The sequence below is a fragment of the Lagenorhynchus albirostris genome, chromosome 20 (assembly GCF_949774975.1).
Source record: "Lagenorhynchus albirostris chromosome 20, mLagAlb1.1, whole genome shotgun sequence".
In the NCBI taxonomy this organism is placed as follows: Eukaryota; Metazoa; Chordata; class Mammalia; order Artiodactyla; family Delphinidae; genus Lagenorhynchus; species Lagenorhynchus albirostris.
Genome location: NC_083114.1, coordinates 12069230 through 12074616, shown reverse-complemented (window position 1 = coordinate 12074616; position 5387 = coordinate 12069230).

Sequence of the window (5387 nt, the reverse complement as noted above, 5' to 3'; positions counted from 1 at the left end):
GTGGCCCGAGAGGCGGCCTGCGGGCAGCCACCAAGATCGGGTTTGCTCCCAGCTGGAGGGCTGCATGACCCCAGCCCCCACTGCCCTTGTTGCAAAGGCCCCTGTGAAGCAGGACAGCCCAGAAGTCCGACAGCTCCTGCCCCCAGCCTTCCAGAAAGGAAGCTCTCAGGGGTGTCGTACCTCCCACCCCAGAGGCCTCAGGGGGAGCAGGCCTAGCAGCCCCATGGCCAGCAGCCTCCAGGGATGAATGAGCCCCCAGCTTGGAACCATCAGGATGGATGGTTCCTCCTCTTCTCTGGGCCTCGGTTGCCTTGTCTGCAGAGTAGGAATGATAACCACTGCTCTGCCTCCCTCCAAGATCAGAATACGGGAAACAGGAGGAGAGGCTAATCTCTGGCTGTGCATCTGGGGAGGAGCTCAGGACGGCTCAGCCCCAAAGAGCCGAGCAGTCTGCGTCCCCAGGAGCAAGGTGGCTGCTGGCAGAGACCGGCACTCACACTCCACACTGCATGGGCCCTTGGGTGCTGTGTGTCGCCCCCCACCCCCATCAGCCACGCACTCTCCTACCTTTGCTCTTCGACCTGGCTGCTGCAGCTGTTGAGTTTGCAGGGGACTTTTTGCACTTTTTGTCATCTTTGTGAAATTAGTATATTTCAAGCATCCTGGCCCTGAACTTTTAGACTTTAAGTGATTCAGCGCCGGTGGGCCTTCTAGGTCTGAACACCTGGACTTACACTGGCAGCTGGTGCCACCACCTATGGCTGTAAACTGCTGTTGATACTGTTTTCCACTCTTTCTTAACCTTCTTTCCTACTCTTCCCCTCCCGACCGGGCACCATCACTCCCTGGTACCCAGCGCTGTCCCACATCTCAGGGACCTTGGCCTCCACAGTGCCTCCACAGGGGGTGCTTTTTCCTCCTCCTCTTGTCCAAACCGCACCACCGCTCAGATGCCACCTCCCCACTGATGCCACTTCCTCCACGTCCCCTAATCCCTGCACTCATCGTGCTGCTCCCCTCCCCCTCCAGAGGGGCCCAGCTCATTTCATCCCTCCTCACAGCCCTCTTAGCACCGTCCACCATGCAGTCTAGCAATTTCTATGCTTCACCGATATCTCCGCACCCTGCCCCGTGAACTCCACCTGGGCAGGGCACTTACCAGATCCATGTCTTTACGAAAAAAAAAGCTGTGCTGGGAAAGGAGTGAGATCAGATACAGACCCTTCTGGCTCCCATTTCCATAGGAAGTTAGAGAGATTCATGTTCCGGCAGTGGCCGGATTCCAGAAAACAGCCATTGAAGGAATGGGAGGCTTCTTAAGCCTGCATGTTCAAGTGAAAGGTCAGGCAGTGAGAACTCAGAGCACGTGGCTGGGCTGTGACAATAACTCGGCTATGATCTGATGCCCAGATCCACGCAGAAAAAGAGGCAGCCTTACCATTTCGCATCCTGTGAATAGGACAGACGATGACTACAGGCTCGTTTCCACTCCTGCCTGTTGTTCTGCATTCAGGAGGGCCTGAGTCTTTCTCTGATTCATCCATTAGGTGGAAACTCTGCTGCAGGAAGTATGCCCGGCCACAGAAAGCCCCACTTCCAACCAACACCCCTGTGTGCATCCCATCATTCAACACCCATCCACTGACACTACTGGGTGCCCAGCCCTGTGCTGGGGGCACAGAGAGGACTGAGACCCCATCGGAGACAGAAACCAGGTGCTGGCTGGGGCAGGGGAACCACAGCAGGGCCCGGGGTGCTGAAGAAGTCTTCGTGGAGGAGGTGACAGATGAGCTGGGCCTGGAAATGGAACAAGGCTGGGCTGGGACTAGGGAAGAGGATGGAGACCCCCAGAGCAGCTGATGAAGAGGAAGTCAGTGGGGTCAGAACCAGATGGCTGTCAGCCCTGAACGCCAAGGAACAAGATGTGGACGTTACTGCTCAGATGGCAGGAAGCCATGAGAAGCTTCCCATCGAGGCCTGTTCATAGGATGGGGATCGTATTGGCGATTAAAAGGCACGGGAGGCTAATGAGAATGAGAGGAATTGATGTGTTTGAGCCCATGCTGTGCAAAGGAAAACACTGTTCTAACACTTTACAGGCATTCACTCGCTTTATTCTCACATCTCTAAGAGGGAAATATTTTACGGATGAGGAAACTGAGGCACAGAGCAATTATATTACTTACCCGAGGTCACACAGTTAGTAAAAGGTGGAACCTGGATTTGATCCCAGGCAGCCTGGCCCCTGAGCCTCTCTAGCACTCTACCACCCCCACCGGAAGGCTCAGGGCTCTTTCTCAGTCATGAAAATCAGCCCCAGACCTCACACCAAGAGCTGGGGGCCAATCAGACCAGGCCCTCCCAGCCGTGGGGCCAGGCAGGTGGGGACAATGCCCTTTCATTCAGAAGCCCCAAACCTGTAGCACCCTCCTGCTCAAAACAAGCATCCCAGGAAGCTCAGAACCCCACAACAGACACAAATCAGGTCCAGGCCATACGCCAGGCCTGGCTCTCCCAGGAATGTCTCCCTCTGGATAAGGCTGGCTGCAAAACCAAAAATAAACCTGCTTCCCAACTAGCAGCTCTTAACAGTCCAACAAGAGAGCACCTATTAGCCAGGAGCCTCAACAAACCTTTCAGTGCTGTTCTTTCTTGCAGCTTTGCCTCATTCTCTGACTGGTCCAAATCTAACCAAACTCAGTAAACATGAAGCAGCCCACACAGTGCTATCAGTCAGTCAGTCAACAAACCCTGGATCTGCCCTGCAGGCCCTGCACCTGATTCCCTACTGGAAACCAAGCTTCTCCCAGGACAGAGGGAGGGACAAGGACTAAGAGGCCATTTGCTCTAGGCTGCGGGGGATGAACAGGGACAAGATAGTCTGCACTGCCAGGCCTGAGGTGTGCCCAGCACGTGCGCCCCATGGCAATGCACCTGTCAGAGCCAAACATTCTACAGAGTTGGGGGAATTTCCAACCGCGATTTGGGGTGTCTGATGGAGATGGTGCTTCTGTTTTACATAAGATTCACAAATTCACCCATCTGGACTAAAGGATGGTCTCGAGAAAAGACTCTGCCCAGCAAAGGCCTGGTTTGGCCTCTGGGTCTTTCTCAACTCTAGAGCCAGGAAGGACACTGCCCATCACCTGGGAGAGGCCTCCCTTCCCCTCTCCCCAGTCCAGGTGAGACATCCTGGGGTACAGCTCTCCTCCTCCCCTCTCTGCCCAAAGCGTCCATCTGCGTCTGGCTTCCGTTCGGGCTTTTGGGAGCTGGTCTAGCACCCGGCCTTGATCATTCTCATCTCCTACTGAGCATCTCCTAAAGAGGGATGGAGAGCTGGGTTTGCAGCCCGTGGATGAAGAGCTAGAGGAACACTACCAAAAACAGAGAGTGGAGGCTAGACAAGGACCCAGGGCTCCCGCCTGCCGGCCCAGCGCTCCTTCACTCCAGAGAGGACTACGCACTGAATCCTCCAGCCACGAACCGCTGGCCTCTGCAGCAGCCAAAGCTTCTTCACCCCAGGATGCCTCTGGTGCAGATGATACACAGTGATAATAGCAACCTCCACCATCACTTACCAAGTGCTCACGATTAGCTAGGATAAGTGCCCTGCGACTCCGGTACCACTTAAGACTCACCATGGGCTTTGAGGAAGCCACTGTCATTATCCCCAGGTTTCCGATGGGGTAAGTGAGGCGCCGAGAGGCTAGTTGAACAGCCCGTAGTCACACAGCTGGGAAGAGGCATACCCCAGCTTTTGACAGCTCACTATGCTGTCCAACGCTTTTAGATGTTTCTGAAAGCGAACATCCAACTACAAAAGGGACTCACCAGCTAGACGCAGGCACACCCCAGACCCAGCAGGCGCGGCGAGCTCGAAGGCCGTTCCACTCGAAGGGAGAGTGGAGCTGCTGTGGGGAGAAGAGGTGCCTCCCCTGCCTCCCTCCGTGAGTGTCCACGGCCCCTCCCCGGGCTGCGGCTGCTCCGCACTGACAGGGATGGGCTGTGGGCGCCCTCTGGCACTCAAGGAAAACGTTTCCAGCAATGGTAGCAGCCGCTGTTGCTGAGGCTCCGATTCCCAGAGGACCCCAAAGTCTTTCCCATCATTTTTGCCCTTTTTTTCAGAAACCACTTAGTGCTGGGGCCACAATGCAATTAGCCACACGCAGCCCAGAACCAGCCAGAGCTGGTGACCTCAGCTCTCAAGGAAGAAGGGCGCTGCTCAGGCCTCCCAAACCCACCACTCTTGCAGACAGGGTGGTCTGGGGAAACAGCTCAACAAATGCACTTTCACAGCCAGAGATGTAAATGGAGCACCGCTCCATTTTCAAAATGCAGAAGGAATGGAAAGGGTCACCCATCATGCAATCCTGGCCTGGCAATTAGGGACCTCCTCATTTTGAGTGCTGCCTTTGCAGCAACTCTGTGTGATCTGGAACAAGTGCCTGGCTCTCTTGGGCCTCTCATTCCCTGTGTGCCCAGATCTGGGGCAGGGATGATGGTGGGGGCACGTCTGCATCTGCCAGTTCCGGCCTTTCTCAATTGGGGTTCCTCACGGAACCACAGAGCACAGAAAATGATGAGGGTTTATTTTCTAACGCTTCCTAGTATGACCCTAAAGGAACAAGGGAAAAGTTAATTCATCACTTCCAATAGGGCTTTGATGAGGGTTTATTTTCTAACGCCTCCTAGTATGACCCTAAAGGAACAAGGGAAAAGTTAATTCATCACTTCCGATAGGGCTTCATTCCCTCCCGGAAACTGGTTGAGAAAAGTCTCCAAGTCTTTCCAGGTGTGCATACAGGCTGCCGCCCAAAATGCCTGAGAAGCTGACCTAGCAGCTGCCCCTGGGAACTCAATAGGACTCCAATAAGCTGCGGGTCAGACACAGCCTGAAAAGAGCAGCCACGTGCCAGAAAGGCCCATTGTAGCCCTGCCTGGAGTAGCTTACGAGCTCCGACCCCTGAGTCAGACACTGAAGTGCAGACACCACATGGATCCGGCATGTCTTTCTACAGTTTACAAAAAGATTTCACCACCCACTCTCCTAGGCCATGCAACAACCCGGCACAGTGGGAGGGTAGAGACTGTCATAGCCATTTTACAGATGAGAAATCTGTGACATCTAGCAATTAGATGATTGCCCAAGTCACACTGCTGGTTGGGCCAGGAAGCTGGGCCCATTCCACCACGCCATACCATGTCCCCTGCTTGCACATCTTTTCATATGTGTGCCGTTTGATATGTGCCTAAAATTGAAGCTAAAATGCTTCAATTAAAATGAAACTTGGGGGACTTCCCTGGCGGTCTGGTGGTTAAGACTCTGAGCTTCCACTGCAGCGGGCTCAGCTTAGATCCCTGGTCGGGGAACTAAGATCCCACAGGCT